The sequence below is a fragment of the Cryptomeria japonica genome, chromosome 9, assembly GCF_030272615.1.
Source record: "Cryptomeria japonica chromosome 9, Sugi_1.0, whole genome shotgun sequence".
Taxonomy (NCBI): domain Eukaryota; kingdom Viridiplantae; phylum Streptophyta; class Pinopsida; order Cupressales; family Cupressaceae; genus Cryptomeria; species Cryptomeria japonica.
This window is the reverse complement of record NC_081413.1, coordinates 235,973,149-235,995,742: the sequence shown is the minus strand read 5'-3', so window position 1 is coordinate 235,995,742 and position 22,594 is coordinate 235,973,149.

Genomic DNA, 22,594 nt, shown 5'->3' with positions numbered 1-22,594 from the left:
ATAAATGCAAATATTTTTAAAATATAAAACAAATCAATAATTTTTATCTAATCTTTTTTTGTTGGGAATATAAAATTTATTTTACCCATGACCATAAAATTGTTCAAAATTTCAATCGATTCAATATTTTTCTTTTTTTTGCATAACAAAATTAATATTACATTACCTAGCTAATCATCTATTAACCATCTCTTATGAATATAATGGTAAATTATGTATTTGATTAGTTAATTACAAGGTTTTCAACTGAAATTTCATATTTCTCTATTTCTTTTTCTTTTATATGTACATACTCAATGTGGTCAAAAGTACCCACCTTTAATATTTTTTCTTTTTGATAGTCAACATAATCAAAATAAGAATATGACCATTCCTATGGAAAAACAAGAATTTCATATAGGAATTTTAGTAGCATCTACAGACAAAAGCCAATTTAGATGTACTCCTAAATTTAGTCCAACAATTACTCATTTGTAGATTTAGTTGTGCTCTGGAGTAATATTAGACAACACAATTATAGTCTATCAAACTCATTCTTTGTATTTTATTTTATTTTCATTGAAATCGCTACTGCAAATATGGGACTATATCTAATGAATAAGTAATTCTCATGCTTTATTTGACTTTGAATACCATATAAACTCAAAATTTATGTAACAAAAATACAATAATTTACCAATAGAGTACACATAAATGAACAAGAAGCAATTTCCTTCAACCCATAGGAGATATTCCTAGTAAAGCAAGAACGTTATAATTCAAGAGATATTGAGAGAATAAGAGAAAGAATAAGGTATAGAAGCATACCAAAAGTTATTAAAACCTCCTAAACAAGTTTGACAAGGAAATATTTTAATTCTCTTTAAATATTTCTCAAGAGAAGAAAATATATAAATACTACAAGCAAGAATTGGACCAAATGAACACATGAGGATGTTCTTATAATTTTAATAGACTCTTAATTATTTTTTTCATATTTTTATCATACTTTATTGTGATTAGGATGTGGTACTTAAACATATTTGAGATAATTAGATTGAATTTATGACTTGATTTCTTTTTTGTTCCATCAATTGGCAATTAATGTTGCAAGTGTGTCTCATATTTTGGATCTTAAGAATATTTTTCTAAGAAATTAAATATTCATTTTACAATTTAGAAAAGTATATTTAGACAGTAAGTTTGACATGTTAGCATTTTTGTTCCTCACTTGCCATTTCATTTATAATTAATCATTTGTATTTGATTAATTATATTATTATTTGATCCTATTTATAGGATTTAATCCAACTAATCGTTCTTTTTCTATAGTCCACCTTAGGTAAATAAATCTAAATGCTTATTTACATAAGTCCATCTCAACCCATCTAAAAATTGAATAACTCGTAATGTTAATTTAATTTTCCTATATTATGCACTTCTTATTAACCATATAAGATAAATTAATCAAGTTACCTAGTCATTTATACATGCATAACAATCATTCTTCAAATATTTATGTGCTCAATTCCTCAAGTGGGTACATATGTCAAAAGGAATGGGAGATATTTTCATAGCCCTCCAAAAATTTGCTTCTTAGATCCTCACCATCTACTCTATGCAAGACACATGTTGCTCACCCTTGATTCCCCTTCAATATTGGATATTCCCATAGTTTCTCCATTCCAAGCATGAAACTTGTTCTCTTCTTATGCTGCTTATCTTCTCTAGCCATGATAGCCCTTGATCTCTCCACTCATTTCACACCTTTATTTTCTCATCCAAAAATCAATGCTTGATTCAAACTAAGACATTTGAATATAACTCTTGGTTGTATTATTTTGTTGTCATTGTGAGCACTAAATATTGAGGTGTATCTAATTTAAGTTATTTGACATGGCTATCAAAGGTTGGTGTATAAGAAGACAAGTGAAAATGTTTTGTATGCTTTCATTATATTACTTTCTTTTTGTTGTAATGAAGTTTTGTATATCCATGTGAGTTAATTTTGTTAATTATAGGAACTTTTAAATATCATCATATTTCAAAATTTAAATTGAGATATTTAATAAGTAAGTTTTTCAAGGATGCATATGTCCATGGTATTCTATTATTCATAATGCCATAATAGTTTTGGAACTAAGAGCCTATGCATGTTTAAATTTATGAAATTCCAACATTTGTGGCAAGTACTATTGGATTTTCTAACTATTGATGCTCCAATTGAATCTATATCCATTGATGTGCCAAAGTGAATCTCCACATACATGTGTTCCCGTATCAATGAGGGTTGGAAGCTGATTTTTATCAAGTTTAAACTCAAGTACATACATTAGTGAAAGTCAGTAGGCATCTTAGGTATGTGGAACTCTAAAGATAAATCCTTTAAATTCTAAATCCAATCTTTCAAATAAGTTAGGATTGATAATGTGTTTGTAACTAGGATGAAGAAACCTACCAATTAGTGTAGGCCAATTTTTTGTATTAAACTTAACCCTAAGAAAACATATGTCAAATATTAAAATTAAAAATTGTGTATGTCAGATTTTCTTGAGATTTCATGAATGTGAGAATGTACCAATGATATTTGGCCATGTATCCCATACCAAATTTGATGGCTTAACCCATATTAAATATTTTTTTAAGGCCCAAATCTCGAATGTCACCCTATGTTAAGATAAAATAAGGATTTTTTTAGACCTAGGCCAATGCATGCCTCAAGTTAATGATATTTACAAACATAAGAATCAATGTACGTGGACCCAAAATAATTTTTGGATGACTTTAAATAGGGATTTATTGATCTTGTAAGAATATATTTCTTTATATAGTGTGGGCAAAAACTGAAGAAGTTAAACTAAGTAAACACTACATTTTTCTAACTACATTGGGCTATCTTGTATGGTATCAAAATATGGTTGAAAACTAAGGACCGAATGTTCCATTAAAGATAAAAATCTTCATTTAATTTTGAGACTGATTAGGGATTTCTCATGTAATTACTATAATGATGCAATTATTATAAAATCTAATGTTTGAAAGTTAGTAGATTTTGTAGTGTATCAAAATAGGCAATACTTGTTTATCATTGTGGTTTAATTGGTTTAACTTAAAATACAAGGAAGAAGAAGAGAAAAGAAGCTAGAAGAAGGATAAAAGTGGTTCATAGATGAGTTACTAAGCTCTAAGATGGATGGAAAATAGAAAGGGTGTTGGGAGTAGAGAGAACCCAACAAAATTGAAAAAGTGTTAATCTTGTGGATCATAATTAAAATTTATCTTGTTCTATGTATTATCTATCACTAAATTGTTGTATAAATCTAATTGTCTTCTTTTATGTTGCAAGAGAGGAGGAGCATTTTTATTTCAATGTCCATTCTCACACATTTCATTTGGTATATGTAGTGGGCTGGGTACGGTCAAGCGATGCCTTGACCGGCCATGTCTTTTGGACATGGCCGATCAAGACATCACTTGATCGTGCCCCCTCACGATAATAAATGTTTGAATGAGAGACTTCATTTATCTCTCATTCAATCATTTATCTTACCGAGGCTATCATGCATTAACACTCCCTCTTAGCTAGGTAAGATAAATGTAAAAGGTATTGGGAGAAATATTCATAAATCATATGATGCTTTTCTTGGGACCATAGTTTCAAGATGTGAATTGTCCCTGTCGGCGATTCTATTCACAAACTCTTGAGTGGATTGCCTCTGTCGGCGATTCTATCCATAAGCTCTCATGTGGATTGCCTCAGTTGGCGATTCTATCCACAAGCTCTTGTGTGGATTGCCTCAGTCGACGATTCTATCCACAAGCTCTTATGTGGATTGCCTCAGTCAGCAATTCTATCCATGAGCTCTTACGTGGATTGCCTCAGTCGACGATTCTATCCATGAGCTCTTGTGTGGATTGCCTCAGTCAGCGATTCTATCCACAAGCTCCTACGTGGATTGCCTCAGTCGACGATTCTATCCACAAGCTCTTACGTGGATTGCCTCAGTCAGCAATTCTATCCATGAGCTCTTGTGTGGATTGCCTCTGTCGGCAATTCTATCCACAAGCTTTTACGTGGATTGCCTCAGTCGATGATTCTATCCACAACCTTGAGTTATTGTAAGATCATCACCTTCCAATAACCTCAAAAATACAAGTGGAAATCATTTGAAAGTCATCACTTCCTTATGATTTACACAGGGCCCATATAATAATAATAATCAATATTTACTAATTTTACCTCAGAAGTCCTCAATCTTGATTAGTAAGCTCCTTCTCAATCACAAGGTATCTTGAGTTTCTTCTAGAGAACATATTTTTCTGAACATACGTCTGAATTTCTGCCTTCAGCAAGGGACGCTTGTAGTTTAAGTTTGAGAGGACAAGTTCTTGGAATGTAGCCATATTCGAGACTTTCAAGGAGATAGCAATATGATCTTAATCGGATCTTCCTTCAAGCGGTTAGGCTTTATAGAAGGAAACCTGGCTTTGATACCATGTTAATTTTGTGGATCAGAATTAAAATTTATCTTGTTCTATGTATTATCTATCACTGAATTGTTGTATAAATCTGATTGTCTTCTTTTATGTTGTAGGAGAGGAGGAGCATTTTTATTTCAATGTCCATTCTCACACATTTCATTTGGTATATGTAGTGGGCTGGGTACGATCAAGTGATGCCTTGACTGGCCATGTCTTTTGGACATGGTCGATCAAGACATCACTTGATCATGCCCCCTCATGATAATAAATGTTTGAATGAGAGACTTCATTTATCTCTCATTCAATCATTTATCTTACCGAGGCTATCAAACCCATCAATCGGTATGAAATAAGAGATTGAGTATTTCCAAGGAAAGTAACAAATTTTATAGTTGGATAGCTTGGGAATGAGAAAAAATGGAACCTAAAAGTGTGATGAGATCTAACAAATTTTAAGGAAGCAATAATCTAAATAAATTGTCAAGAACAAATCCATATCTTAAAGATCATTATTCTAGATTCTTTCCAAAAATCTATTTCCTTATCTACATTGAATAGAAAGACATATGCTTATGAGGACATTCCAAATTAGAAAGATGTATGCTTATGATAATAGGCCTTGGACCCAACCGTTGGACTTTGAGAGCCCCCCCTTTCATTGTCCGAGATGCTTCGCTACGAATCATCTTGTTTCCAACTATTTGTTGCCTCGACACAAAGGTGTTGCTACCCGATGGAAAGTGTTATTGTTGAATAGCTGACAGTCAATGCTTTAAACTCTAACTCTATGGGCTCCTCTCAAGAGGTTGATGCCCCCTCTCAGGATGATTTTTCTTCTGACGCGTTAGACCCTCTCACTTATTCGACAATTGCATCCTTCATCCTTGTGACTTCTCTAGATTTGCAGTGTTGTTCTCCTCTAGTTGTTTCTAATCATGATGTTCTGCAACATCATGATGTTGTTTCATCCCCTACTATTGTTGTTGATCAACTTTCTACGAGTCCCTCCCTACCCAACTCTCCTTTTGTTGAGATTAATGTTACCCACAACACATAAGTCTTTGGACATGATAAAATGAATCTCCCATATAAAAGGTAGACATAAATCAAGTACAAGAATACAAATTCTTAAATTAGACATGATTAAAGATTGTAAAGGAACATTAAATTTGGCATATGTAATTTATTCTTCACTACCATTCACTAAGCATGCATATAATGCAAAAGTACCCAATTCTTATTTTACCCCTTTCTCCTATAGACAAAGACATATTGGGTAAACAAAGATCCTAAAGTTCATTACAATAATAAAATATTATTGTAGCTAGGTTCATGAATTAAGAGATCTAATATTCATTATCTTTATTACAACTAGAGTGATTTAATTAATTTAAAGAATGTAAGAACATGTGTTACATATTTATTATTAAAGTACAAACTACTTTTATTGGAGACTAGCCCAAGGCCAAAACACATATAATTCCTACTTCTCATAGCCACCATTAAAATGAGGTATTCAACTTCATAAGGGTATTTTTAAGGTGTGTGACCATTCAAAAGTTTTCTACCCATTTTATTATTGCATGGCTTTTACCATCTAAGAAATTTTGTTGCTGATTACAAGAACCAATCTAATAAACCAAAGAATCGACCAATTAGCTAATCTCTAGGGAAACTATGGTATCTACCACTCAACCAATCTAGAATTCAGTATCACTAGATAAACCAATTGAAACATGCACAAACATGCATACATATAGACACACACAAGTCTCTAAGCATTTGAATCACAAATGCATTCAATATAATTTGGGGGGCTACAACCACTTCAATGGACCCTACCACATGATGACAAGAAAGTGCATTGATCACAATGTAACACCTTTCTATACCAAAGCAACTGTATCCAACTTTAAACTAAGATAGAATCATCTTAAGAATGCCTTGATAAACAATGCAACACTAGATTGCGGCAAGAAAATATGATATTGTAGCAATCATCCTAAGAATATGCTTTGATAATCATCTTAAAAAGATATTGTTGATGGGATAAGTATTTGATAATGATGCAACTTAACAATAACCCTTTGACACAATGTTAAAATAAATAGAAAAAAATAATTTTAAACTTAAAAAGAGGTTCTTAAGTTTTTTATGAAGAAGGAAACCATTGTAAGTCAATCATAACGTTTGCAAACACTTTCAAGAATAAGGCTAAAATTCCACTCTTTTAAATAGATTTCCTTGGGCCCTCCAAGAAAAAATTGACTGTTTCAAACTTTAAGGGTCTTAGAAAGGAAATATTAAAATTAGTAAGTAGACACATTTTTTCCTGTTACTAATGCTTTGTCTTTTATAGCATAAATATATTTTTTTTAAACATGGTTTATCCCGATGCTTCTTATGAGGATGGGTTTCAGTTGAAGGAGGTATGGTGTATGTGACGGTAACAAAGTTGAAATATAGCTTCCAACTAAAAGAGATTTTACTATCTAAGATTTTGATTATTAGCTAAATATTTGTATTGGGTTGACTATAAAAGTGGTGAATGGGAGGCGGTAATATTGTTTTAAGGGCTTGTAGTATTCTTAAAATATTTAAGGGCTTGCAGTATCGCTCATCTTGTACCGGATGTCCATACCCCATCCCAAGTTCTCCTCCAGTTGCAGGGCATATTGATAATTGTCACAAATTTGAGAGAGAGTTGGTGGTTTTTGCCCACATGCTTACTCCTCCAGTTTTCAGGGCATATTACCCTGGTTTTCTTTGTCGTGCATTGCCTGCTACTTCATCAGCCTAACATTAAACCAACGCTCCCTGTGCCATCCAAGAATGATCTCCCAGAGGGACCGAATGTGACAGAAGAATTGGCTATGGGTTCTTCCATACTTCAAGAAGAGAAAATGAAAGCGGTGCTTGTAGGGAAAATGGTGGCTGGGGGCTCCTCTCATCTTCAGGGTGGCAAGATGAAAGCGATGCTAATAGAATAAACAGCGGACTCCTCCCGTATCTCTTAATGGGATTCCCTCTTGCTAATATATGGTCTCTTTGTCTGTAAATGCAGTAATTTCTGGTTTCAAATCTGGATGATAGGATGGGTGTTTGATAGATTTCAAGCTAGTTAACTGGCCTTTTGCTCATTGCCAGTTCTATATTGTCTTTTTCTGTTTGTGAGCCGGATGTTTTCTGCGTAGCCAGGTACTTTTAGGTTTTTCTCTGCAATTGGGGACTTGATAAAATCAGATGTACATATTTATATTTCCTAATATATTCAAGCTTTCACCTTTTACCTTTAAAAATATAAAAAATGGTAGATAGATAGTGATATTGAATATATAAACAACACATGTTTTTAATCTTTAGAACAACTACTTAAAATGCTTCATTTCATAGTTGTTTTTTAAATTTATTTTTTTCCTTGTCATAAATATTTATAGTTTATTTGAAAAACCTTTTCTAATGCAATTAAATTTATATTTTTTAATTCAATGATAATACTCTCAAAAAGTTATTTACCATAGATATATTGGACAAAGGTTGAGATTTATTCACTATTATCTAGACTACTTAGTGCATTTAATTCATAACCACGATCTAATACTCAATGAAATAAGTACATCTATTCACCATTCATATTTTCTTTTTGTATGTAAAACCCAAGGAAGTACATATTAGTGTTTTAGGCACATGTCTAAAATAATTTTGATCTTTCAACATTTAATATAATTGATAAGGTCTATTATGCTAGTTTTAAATCTAATGTTTGATAAAGATTAGCATGGTATTGTTGAAAATTTAATATTATGTTTTTAACTGGTTTTAGAATTATGAAAATGCATTTAGAAATTTATTTGATATTTATATCATTTTGAATATTCATTTGATTGTGTTTAACCTTTATTTACATGAATATCCATGTTGCACCTAAAATGTAAAGTCAACAACATAGTTATCTAAGCAATTATATAATTAAAACTTGAAATAATCTAAAATGAAAATTGAAAAAGTTTTTAAATATCACAACATTACTAATCTATAGTTTATCAAATGAATAAAATTAATTGATTATTGTAATGTCTATCATATTCTAGTGCAAAATATGAGTTTATCTTTATAAGATCTATTAATATATATATTTTTTATAAAACCAATATTCGAAAAGGGTTACCAAATTTCTAATGCAAGATTACCTTATTCATTCAAATGAATAGAAGAAAATTGGCCGAGTTAATGGAAAACATTGTCATTCAAATAGAAAGATATTTGGGAATAGCATAAATAGTGATTGGGCTTCTGACACTATGAATTTCATCTCTCCATGTTAAGGCACTTGAAAGTAACTTGTTGGTAAGGATGGGTCCACCTTCAATTGTGACACTGAATGATAACTTTTGGTTTAAAGATGAAAATGATAATGTGTCTGGTTCAACTATCACACTTATTCCAAAGGGTGTAGATACAATAGCCTTGTATGTACTTTTTGCAACTCCTACATTGGTAACTATTTTAGGAAATTTGACTTGAATAGGTTCTCCTACGATAGAAACAACCATTATTGAAGGAGTTTAGTTCTATTGCTCCATTTTTAGATGACTTTTTAAAATTACAACTATCAAAGTCTCCTATAATCAAACACAAAGTGGTATCATTGTAGCCTTCCTTACAAAGAAAATTAACATAATCTTCTACACCTATGTCATACACAAGCCCTGGATCAATGGCCTTCATAGGATTTATTTGCCTTGCCCCATATCCAAATTTAGCATCTCCATTTCCAACTAGTGTTGGATCCATTACCAACGCTACATAACAAGTTAAATTATTAAATACAGTATAATGCTTTTCCTTTTAGTTTAAAGTATAGTTATAATTTACCCCTTCTTTTTTTTTTTGATCGGTAATGTTGTGATTTTTATTTATTAAGAACACTTTTAACTGGAGCTAGGAACCAGTGGGGGTCACAATGGGAGACCCCCTCCCCGAGGGATTACATGATGAGTTATTGACACCTCCTCAATGATATGAATGCCACACTTACATATATTTGGTATATCTATCTCTCCTTATCACTCCATACGCCTTATCTCTCTAAACATCTCCTTATCTCTCTAACATGGGATTTGTCGCTCCTTAAACTGGCAGGAGGGCATCATTAATCATCGATAATTTTTGGCATGAGAGGGACCATAGCACAACGATTTTTGTGTTGCGTGGACGGTGAAAGAAGAGGCATCAACATCGACGAAGCCATGAGAGGACCACAACACGAGGATTTGTGTTGTGTGGATAGCGAAAGAAGAGGTATCAACACCAACCACAACGTGGGTACCAATCGCCAAGGGGGACCATTGAAAGTACCGAAACAAGCGGGCATCATTCAGTGTGCACAGTACCTGCAAGGGTTCAAACATGAAACCTCCCTATCAATAGGGATCACAACATACCGTTGCGCTACGGGGACATCCCCATATAATTTACCCTTTCTTGTTAACATTTTCTAGTGATAAAAAAGTTGATAAAGATAGATTCACCTTATAAAATTACAAAGGATTAAATTTTCTTTATGTACTTGAAGAAGGCATTTAAATTTAAGATTTTATAAAATAATTAATCCAATAGCAATATTTAGAAATATATGGACAAGAATAATAAGTTTATAAAGAGAAGTGAATAATAGAGTACCTGTAGTCATTAGAGCTGATTTGATAGGACCAGGAGACCAATTGTTATGGTAGGACATGGAGGTTCCTGATACTATATTGATGTTAGAGAACCTTGTGTCCCCTATATTCTCAGAAAGTGAGGTATTTCGAGCCCAAGATGCAAGAATGTCGATGCCTGGTAAAATTCATAAATTATATTTCAAGCCAACACTATAAAAAGGCTTACCTTGAGAATGCCAAATGTGATTGGATTGTAACCTTGAGGTGAGAAAGAAGCTACAATGGGTACCGGTTCTTTGGGAGTGGTTGTTTTTAGAATTCGTGCAATTTGAGAGCTAGTAGAAAGCAATCAATAATAATAAATGACAACTTACCATAATTAAATATACTAAGTTAATTATTAGAAATAATTTATTACAAATTATCCTTGCTTAGTTGATAGCATTGTTGTAGGAATTTGCCATACAAGAGCCATGTCATTAAATTGATCCGTCATTATAATAAGACCAGTACCATGACCAAGATAAATTGTATAATCCAAGGAAACATTAAAATTATCGCAAAGAACTATCTTTCCTTCCATTTGAATATGATTCGAAGGATTTAAGTCACAACTGTTGAAAAATTAATATATAAAATAATATGTTTTAGATTTCTTATACATTTGTAAATCATTTAAAAGATAAATATTTTAAGACATTCATTTGGTCTACACTATCTTTTTAATTTAATACATTATTCAAAATTTACACTCTTTATTCAGATCTTAATAATAACATTGAACAAGTCCAAGGGGTTGAGCTTAACTGGCTAAAACACTGGGTTCTCATTGTGGAGACCCAAGTTCAATTCCCAATAGGGACATCTAAAGTGGAATTCTAAGTTGTGACTCTTAGACTTCCATAGGATGTGGAAGGTCTTGGGGTCAATCTAATCAAACATAATAATAATAATAATAATAATTCAAAGATATGTAATGGGGATGGGGCCCCCTACTATGTCCCCACTGGTTCATAGCTCCAGTCAAAAGCTATTCAGGCAATTCCCTATAAAGATCAGAAGAGTGAGGAAGCTATATTTTGTTATGGGAAAGAAAAACCTTAAAATATGGTGGATATCAGATAATTACCTCTATAGATTTGTTGTTTCCTAGAAGAAGTTTTGATTCCATTTTACGATCAATGGTGCTTGCAGCCACAGTTAAAGACTGTTGCCATGGTAGGTCCAATATTTCCAGCTCCATTTGATACAAATAAATATTCCCCTCTTCATGGCATGAAATGAACCAATGGCAATGCCATCTTCAAAATAGTTGAAAGATCCTTTAAATCCAAGCGATCCTGAAATAACATCCACACCATCATAATATCTGCTTCTGTGCAAACATCAATCCAACAAACTTTGTACATTGCAAGCCTTGCACCAAGGCCCCCACCTCGTGCGCTTCCTTGAGCAATACTATAAACACTAGCATTGTCTATATGATTTCCATATGATTTCCAGCAGCAGTAGAGGAAGTATGTGTTCCATGGCCCCGTGCATCTCTTGGAGATAGAAACCCCCTTAATGGTAATGTATCATTTGTAGAACTACGATAATGTTTGCCCCTACAAGTTTCCTGCCAACGTAGCCACACTTTCAGCTACGTAATAAAGAGAAGTTTACTTGTAACTTTAGAAATTTAGCCTATCTTGGTTAGTTGTCTATTCAGGTAAGGCCATATTTATTAATTAAAACAACTGCTCTGTATTCTTTTGCAGTGCATCACTATCTAATTTCATTCTAATGGAGAAAAAAAGAGATTATAATAGGTAATATATAACATAAAACACTGCAGGAATGGAACTGAGGAATGAAACTGACTTGTTGCAAGTGGGAAAATCAGATGTTGTGTGACATCCGCTCCTCCATTTGGATGGCACTGGACCAAACCCTACCTCATTGAAACTTTCTGATTCTGGCCATATTCCTACAACGCCATATAATCTGAAAATTAATACCTTAAATATTATGACATTAGTCATTTCAATTTTTAAAAAAATTAAAAAAACAATTTTAGATTTCAAGAACATTAACAAGAATATTTTTGGATTTGATTGGGTCAATTTTTTCATCAACGTGACAAAGAATGCATTTGGATTTGATTGTGTGAATTTTTTATCAACTTGACAAAGAATGTTTTTGGATTTGATTGTGTGGACTTTTTTATCAATGTTTGACATCATGTCCAATGATCCATCATCAAGATGAAAAACGTAGACAGTATTAGTAGAAAAAATGAATATAATCCGAAATGTTGATAAAAAAATTTACTCAATTAAATCCAAAAACATTTCAAACTAATCTATAACATATTATAAAACAGAAGATTAAACCCTTTTGTCTTGACAATTTTACCTGTGTCAATGACACCAATGATGATGTCGCTTTGATGAGCCAAATTAGTGTTTTGAGCAGATGTAAGAAAGCCGATAAAATCCCATGACCTTGTGGTTAAAAGTTGCAGTTGCTTGCTATCAAACACAGAAACCACACCAACCATATCTATACTTGAAAAACAAAATGCATTAGAGCCTGTTATTGCATGCACCTTTCCCAACCATGTCCAAAAAAGAGAAAAAAGAGAAGAAATATTATCAAATTATTTTTACTTATTTTTACTTGAGAGTTGTTGAACATGAGATGGAGAAAGCATAGCTGCAAATCCGCCAAAGCTCTTCCCATAACTATACTTCAAAGATTCCTGGGCTGCCTCCCGGCTTCAAATTCAACATAAGAATTATGTAGGGTCATGTTAGAATTGCTATCTAACAAATTCCAATCACCTCTATTAACAGTTCTTTTAAATTAGAAAACTTCTGACCCAACAAAAAGATTATCATAGGTAAGATATAAAATAACCTTCCATGCACAGATTCAAGCATATCATGGTGCAATGACACAGCTTCTGTGTGAGAATCTCCATTAGCTTGTGATGGAAGGTTGCCCATGTAGACCACATAAAGCTTATTGCCACAAAACATTAGAATTCCACTCTCACAGTCAGAAAACATTACTGTCATGATTCTAACTAAGGTTTAGAATCATGAGAAGAGTGAAAAAATACCTTTGTATCTTCCCCTGCAGATAACAATATGAAAATGCACAAGATTGAGAAAATAAGATAGATTCTTGGAGAGGCCATTGCAGCTATAGTTTTTACCATTACAAATAACTGTCATACGAAAACATGATGAAATGAGTAGTTATTTATAGAGGGCAATCACGATAACTCCGCTCTCTATTTATGTTGATCACTGTGAGAAAAATATAAAAAAAAATGGAAAGAATTAAGGAAAACCACCAGTGTCGAGGGAGTGATGAGGCTTTCCTCAGATAACTCGCCACGGAAAACATTATCAATAAGATGAGCATTTTAATCATCAATCCCCCCCCCCTTTTTTTTTTTCTTATTTACGCAATATTATCTTTGTATTTATTCACAACGGATTATATATTTTGTGCATTCAGACATACGATTGTATATAGATTCCAAATATAAGAAATGAAGTGTAAACATTTTTTAATTTAATTATTGTTGGGTTTCAAGACATTACAAAACCTAGATGGAGATGGATTGGTTATGAAATTTTTATTTAAAAATGTTTAATATTTTCTGTTATTTTAAATATCTTAATAGTTTTTTTTTAATAAAATATTGAAATAATGAAGATCTACTAATAAGATTTAAAGATTTTAATTATTAAAAATATGATGTTAGGAATATAATTCTAAATATTCATAACAGTTAGATTATTATAATATTATTAAGTTTTTTACTTAAAAAAGGGGTAAAAATTTATTCAAACACAAATGAAATACAAAGCACAAGCATTAAACAACCCTACAAGTCTCGATCAAGTGGTCCAATCTTTGAGACAGATCCGGGGGTATTTAATTAAAGATTGAGTTATATGTCTAATTTGCTAATTTATGATCAAAATTGGAATCCTATTATTCTAAGAAACTAGCACTTGCACCAAAAGGAGGTGTAATGGTTATGCTAATAGTATGATATATGTTAACTAATACTAACCCAAACCTAAGCTTTATCTAAGAATTGGAAACCTCAATTTTATTTTTCAACCTAATGCCAATGACAGGGCACACCTTGGTTGTGTGTATGATAGAAAACTATCATGTACCCATATACATCCAAACATGAAGGAAAAAAAATAGACGGTCAAAGAATCTAATATGTTTGGTATCCTCCCAAAGCTTAGGCCATACATTCAATATTTTGTCAATACCCTGTGAAACAATAGTTGACCTAAATTTTTTCCTTTATGCACCTTTCAAAATCAAGGAATGATGTTTCAATTCTAGCAAGTAACATCACAAGTAATGAGTAACGTGAACATAAAGGACTAGTATAAATATGGCCTTACCTGAATAGACAACTAACCAAGATATTAAAGGACTAGGGGAGCATATTTCAACCTCTTCATATGTGTAGACCCTTGTTAGCAAGAAAATGGGATCAACATAGTTATGAGCCCCAAGTAATGTACCTATGTTGTATTTATACCTCAAATTTAATTATACAAAATAAGCAAGGAGTTGACTCAAACTATACCTTAACTAGTTAACATAATGCAAAAGACATATAACTTATAAACCATAACACAAATTATATATCAAACTTAAATGTATGTATATATTATCATTGATTATTTAGGTACAAATATACAAGGCTTTGTTGGGAAAATAAACAAGTTCAATACCATAGATTGTGAAGATCAATATCTATCTAATAAACTAATCAATGGATGAGATTCAAGGCTTAGATAGCAGCAACATGACAATTTGAAACTCATATGAAAATCTGAAAATTGACTTGCCTTAATTGTGGAAAACCCACGATTAGATCCTTCTTCTTTATGATGTCAAAAAACAACCTGTTAACCATGCTTATTAAAGCTATCTTATGTGAACTTATAACACCAACAATTAACATAAGCATAAGATAATAGTAATAAGGTATAAATTAATAACATAAAATCAACACATAACACAGGATTTATGTGGAGAAATCTTTGCAAGAAAAAACTCCACCAAGAAGAGAGGACAAGCTTGTATTAACAACAATGACAGTGCTTACAATATAATCACTTCCATTCTAATCTTTGCCTCCCCCATAGAAGCACCTATGCACATGTGAACAACCTCCTTATGACTCTCATCCACCCTTTATTCCTACCCAAAAAACTACATTCAACTATTCCACACAATTCTATACTCAAAAGGTTATATTTATAGAATGGCAAGAGCTCCAAAACCACCACTAAAGGTTCCCAAAGAAGAATATTTATTAGTCATGACCAAAACCCTTGGAATTCCTCCACACAGCTTGAAAAGACATCAGTTTAGCTTCCAATAGCTTCCCTCCAACATGGACACTTATACTTGCAAGATAAACATCACATTAAATGTAATAAATGACAACAAACCAAGAGACACATGTTGCTTCTTCCATACTCCCACTTGGAGAAGCTCATATGTCACTCTCTTTCTACATTCTTAAGTCATTAAAAAATCATATTCTAGACATCCATAAGTGGAGAAAACAATATTGAATATTTGTGTTCACAATCCACTTTTACCACTGCTAGTGTAACCCATCAATGGCATTGATCTAGAATAGCTTGGAGCTGATATTTTAGTCATGTCATGACTTTTCTCACCTTCTCTCTATCAACTGATGGTGGTCCAAAAACTTTCTTGCTTCATCTAGTTTATCTAATTTTGTGAACCTCTTTTTAATTGAATTTTCATCTATTAGCCTCAATTTAAGTTTCATGTAGAGATTGTAGTTAATGAAATTGATAGGTAGGTTAGTCTCTAGCCCATAAACTAGCTCCAAGGGAGTAAACTTGGTATACTTCTTATAGGTGGTGCAGTAAGCCCAAACTACCATTCTATCATAATCTCTCAATTTATTCTATTAGTATCACACATCTTTGTTCACATACACGTGATGGTTTTATTTGGTACCTCATTGGTCTGATTGGCTTGTGGGTGATATGGTGTACTTCAATTATGGGTTATCATGAAAATTTCCAAATATTTTTTAATACAATTATTCACAAAATTCCTACCTTCATCACTTGTTATACTCAATAGGCAACCAAATCTAGTCATTATTGAATACACCATAGGAATGAGGGTTTGGGGGGGGGGGGGGGGGGGGGGCAAAGGCGGTGAATCAGTTTATCCCTTAAACTAGTTTATCTTTAAGCTCTTAAGCCTCAAACCACAATTGTCTTATCTCTAAAATAATGAAACATGAAACCATAAAACAAAATACACAAGAGAACACCAGATTTATGTGGAAATCACTAATTAGGGGAAAAAACAAGGTGAGAGTCATACTCACAATATGAATAATTGATTACAATGTTTTCTCAAGGACAAGGTGACTCATTACTCCTAATTCGGATGTACAAAACTAAGATGCACAACATTAGGGAAACATACATTGGATTTGCATTATTGAGATCCACAATCCTAAAGAAAATTAAAATGGACTTACATTACTCAAGCTCACTACCTCAGGGAAAGATACAAATCTACACAGGATGGAAAAATGACACACTATCTTCTGGTAGACACAAGGAAATGCTAAATTGAAAAGAACAAAATCTCATGATCATGAAACTATCCTTGAAATATTGTCTAAACGGTTGTTGACTTGTTTGGTCAAGTCTTATCTTTTATTGATTTATCTTAGATTACGTTCCTATGCTACTTAAGGATATCTACAAGTGATTAGAGGAGTGAGCATGGATCATAATTTTTATCTTTGATTGTTATTTATAGTTTGTCTTGATAATATTGTTAGGGAAACTAAGATCCTTATGTGTGATTTGTTTTCCACCTGGCATTGTTAGAACATCCTATGCAATTAAAATGTCATCTAACTCTTTCTTGCATTAGGATTAACATGCTTTTGTGGTTATTTCCTCACATATTTCAATAGGGATCTATTGTCACTAGTATGAATTGGGGTATTCCTTGTCTTCAACATGTCTATCTATGCAAAGGGATGGTCATCACCTTGGTGCAATACATCCATTTTCCACATAATAAAGCTCTATGATGATAAAAGTGCACTAATTAAAGCTCAAAATCATTACACTAATCAATCTTCACTTCTCACTAATCTTTCTTCTAGCAATCAATCAACTTATGTCAATCAATCAATCTACAAATGACCTCATGCTATCTATTCTATCTAATCAATTGAGGATATTTATATCTGATATTGATAACCCTTATCAACCATCAACTAACATTCTTCAATTCTTTCTAGTCTATTCTTCTCTTTCATCATATTTCCTCTTTCACCTAATATGCTTCTTCTTCATTCAAGAGATCAATCAATCCTTTCATACATAAACAATCTCTCGATGTGGCATCCTACCTCCACCCCTTAGGCTGTTGAGGCATGATCTTTCAATTTTTCTTTGAGACAATACTCGAAATAGCATTATCTCAAAGAGGAGCAAAATGTAAACACCGAAAATTGTCCAAGCCTACAGTGACATTTTTATTAATCTTCCCCTCATCTAATTAAGTAATTTTATTATTTAATTAGAAGTAATCTAAGTCTTGTATATTTCTCTATGATTAAATAATTTATTATTATTTAATTACTATTTATTCTTGTATTTAATTAAATAAAATTATATTACTTAATTAAATTTTATTATTCCTCCTTAATTGAAAAATCTTAATTCATTAATCTCACATCAACTAATTATTCTTCAATGATTAAATAATTATTCTAATTATTTAATCCCTAGCTAATTTTTCTCTTTGATTAAATAATTATTTTAATCATTTAATCTTTAACTACTCACTCCTCTAGATTAAATAATTATTTAATATTTTTCAAAACCCCTCTAATTAAATAAATTTGATATTTATTTAATTATCTCCGACAAGTGGGTGAAAATAAATAAATTTATTTATTTATTTACAATTTACCTTATTATCTTGTCTCTTAAACTTGCTAATTTCTTCTCCTCCTCCAATTTGCAGGTTTCTAATTTCTTCTTCATTTCCACTCTCAACTTGCTAAATGTAGTCTTATGTATTTATCCCCCAAATGGTAACTTTCAGTTTCAGTTGATCCTCTCCATTTATTTATATATTGTCAAATCAACCTCAACCATTCAAACAACTCTAAATTTCTATTTAAACTTCTTCTCTTTTCTCATTTTAGTTAGTTCAAATCAAAGTAGAAATCACAAACCACTTCTTCAATATTTTCTCACCATCATAATCTTGAGCTTTCAATTTTGATTTGTGCATACAAAATTTGAGAGCATTTGTGAGAGGATTGAAAAGGACAATGGAGGATTTTTGAATCAATGCAGCCACAATTTGATTGTTGTTTTTCATTGTTGCAGACTGAATTTATTTCTCTATTGATGGATTAGGATCTTTGCAAGCAATATCAACTTTTAGTGGTTACTCTTATATTCTTTGCAAGTTGATGATTTTTCCTAGGTTATAGTAACAATATACATACACAATTTGGGAAAAGGGTTGAAAAAATGGGTCTACTAATGGGAAAATATTTAAAACCAACTCAAATACCAAAAGGGAGCATGGATGAGTTGGTTATTCCTAGATATATTATGCAACAAAGTTACACCATTTACACCCACAACTCTAAATTTTTTTATCCAAATGCTATATAATAATTTGGATGAAGTGGCTATTGGGAAGCTCACAAAAGCTTTTCAAGAGATTGTTAATTATATTGGGAATAAGAGAGAAGGTCTCAATCATTCAAAAATTTGCAAGATTAGATCACATGGATATTATTTTTTTCTACAAGATATTGTCACAAAGACATTTGAGGCTTCATATTTGCATAGAATTCCTTGGCCAATGATGCAAAATTCCAAAGGAATGAAATCAAGACTTAATACACAATTTAACATGATTGTTCAATATGTTAACAAAATATTGGAGCCACATGATTGCAATTATTTGAAGACAAGCAATTTTGAGAAGGGGGGACTTGTCATGTCCCTTTTTCTAAAAATATAACTTACTAAAAATAGTAACTTCCCACTATTGAGAAACAGTAAGTCATAGGTAATGGGACACATTGGAAAATATTATTTATTTAATATTTATATGGTCCTAGCATAATTTACATCCTCTAAGAAAATAAATATTAAATTATTAGAAAATATTATTTATTTAATATTTATATGGTCCTAGTATAATTTACATCCCTTAATAAAATAAATATTAAATTAAATAATATAAATTAGTGGATCTTAATGACTACGAGAGTTATGGCATATTCTATGATAGGTTGTCAAAGTGGAAGATATTTTCTAATTTTGATCAAGATTCTTGTATGGACTATTTTGGAAAGAGTTTTAGGATTTTTTTTTAAAAAATTTAAGAGGGGGTTGTTTAGGTTTTCTCCTCTATATATTTGGGTAAAATTTCTCATTTGCGGATCATTCTTATTTGCATATTTTGATTTAGCTTTGGCTTGTTTCCTCAGTGTCTGATAAAATAGTGGAGAAGGAGACTCTCTAAGTGGGATGCTCATTCTTTTCAGGGCATCTTAGGTTGAGAGGATGAGGCTTGCTAAGAGTAATCCCATTTAGAGGTTACCATTCATCAATTTTCAGAGTATGAGCTTGTAAGTGTGATTTTTGCAATTCTTAGTGCTAGTTTTAGTCTTTGGTTTGCAAAAGTTATTTTTGGGTGTGTGTACATGGGTTTTCTATTATTTGGTTGTTTATAACCTCTTCCCAAATTCTAAGATCATATAGCGCAAATTTGGGGAGTTTTTTATGAATTTGATAGGTTGCAAGTGAGGGTTTGAAGATATAGTTTGGGTTCATGAGTGTATTGTTTGTTTTAGAACTCTATGACAACCTTGATTCCATGGGTTTTCTGTATTTTACGTGTATTTTTCTCTTATTATCCAAGTTCAAATCATTTGTGGAGTTTGTAGAAGTTTATTGAGTACTAGTATAGACAATAGTATAACTTGGTTTCAGTTTGGCTCTCTATTTTGCATGAAGTTGTAATAGATATAATATTGTTGTTTGCAGCAATTTATGACAGCAAATAAACTATTTTTTTCTTGCTATAACTTTGTACTTTATATTTATGCTTTCCATTGCATAATAGTTTCAATAGTATTTGTTGAACTTCTTGCATGCTGAAAATTCATTTTTTTAAATTAGTTTGCTTATTCAACAAATTTAAATGAAAGAATTTTATAAGATTTTTGATTTGATAAAATTATTTTTATTTAAATGATATTATGGAAACCAATATTATCTCTAAAACCATCCCCTCTTAGGTTGAGATTTATGCCTACAAATTCAACCCTATATATTTTTTGCATGTGGAGTTAACCCCTAAAGTTCTAAATTTAAATTTAATCATTGGCCGGAGCAATTTGTATTTACCTAGTCACTGTGTGTCAATTCCCATGCCAAAATATTTAAATTGTGTTTAATTCAAGTATAAAATACATCACCCATTAGGTCATTTGAATCCATCTAGGATCTAGATTCCAACAACCATCTATGACGAAGACTCGGAAGAAAATTCATATCTAGCTGAATTTCTCTCATAATTACCCAAGCTCCCCATCATATAGCATTATGTTACATCAACATATTCTAATTATATCACCTCTTTGTCAAATTATTTTTGATAACTTAATTACACAATAGGTCTTTGCATCACCCTTTTGCATTTGTTCCAAGTTTCAAGTTGTTGCTATCAAGGAAATAGCTAAAACTTTAATTGCATGTTATCTTGCTTGTATAAAAAATTGAATCAACTCTAAGGCTCTGTCATAAAAATAAGAATCCATCTTAGCAAGATCCCAAGGTGTTTGCCAATGCTACCAATCTTTTATTGGAGCTCTAAGCATCATGGAGAATCTTTGTTTGCATGTATAAGAGGTATATAGGTCACAACTTCACTTCAAACCAATCAAAGTTCATTTTTGTTCAAAGACCAAATTAGAGCATACAAATTTGATATAATAGTTTTTGTACCCATATATTTGAAGCTTGTTAAATTAAAAAAATTATGCAATCCAAATTTTGTTATTCAACTTTTAATGAATCTTGGATTAAGTGATCTTATGTTGTGATTCAAAAGATAACTATATATGAGTCATCAAAATGAAATAATATTTTCATTCCATCTAATTTCTTAATTTTTACACTCGAAATAAAGTTAATTATATTATATTGCTTATCATATTCAATAAACCTAATTTTTAGTAAAAGAAACATGTTTATTTCTTTATAAGTATCAACATATCTCCTTTCGTAAAATTTAACATTGTTATTGATGTCATCAAGATTCAAACACCCACTTAATTAAAAAAGCTCACAAATTTACTTAAGTTAAATGTACGAAGTGTAATTCTTCCAATGCGAACCAACTTAAACATTATAAAAATTTATCAATATAATATTATTCAAAATATTTATACATTTAAATATTATTTCACTTGTTTAAATAAGAATAAATAAGTTATATAAATACAAAATATTGAATATCTACTATTTACAAACTTAAATCTAAAATTATATGGATACAGAAAAAATGGCTCAATCTTGGGTGTCATAGGACAAAGGAACACTCTCAAACTTGAAGTATCATCCATCCCCCTTACCATGAGGTAAAAGCAACTACGTAGCACCTATTGAGTCTTTGAGTGCCTTTAATTTGTTTCGTTGAAAACATCTTCCAAAGAGCCTTTATGTCGAAGTACCATCATACAATGAATGGTGGACCATTCAGACCGTAGAAAAACAGCATATGAACAAACTGTAATGGCGATCACATCAAACTCCATAATTAGAAATGATTTTGAAGTCCAACTAAACCAATTAGTTGTCGAGTCCAACTTGTGATTGACAGAGTATATTTGTTCATCTTATTTGAATGGATTGAATGCAAGCACCTTATATTATATAACAATTCAAAGCTTCAAGCCTAAATTCCACAACACAAAGCTTTTGCTTATGCTTATAAACTTATTTAATCTCGCTTGTGTCCCTAGATTGAATTCTTGGTAAAGCAAAAGTTGGTGATGGATAAATTTACCATTAGCAAAGACGAAATGTTTATTAAAATCGGTATGGATTAGTCATATAGCTAACTATCCATTTCACAGCAGAGTGACAACATAGAGAGGCATGTTTTTTATCTTGCTGCTCTCCTTTTAAAGAAATCTTATCTTGCCGTCTAATACAGCCTACAAGTAAGCTTAAGTCCCGATAAAACCAATTGAAGGCAACAAGCATTCATCATGGTCCTCTTCACAAACACACTCCCACAATGGAGGTATACTTTATATAGACACTATTACCAATTGAAAGCTCACGCCATATTAAAATTTCTTTTGTTTTCCAACA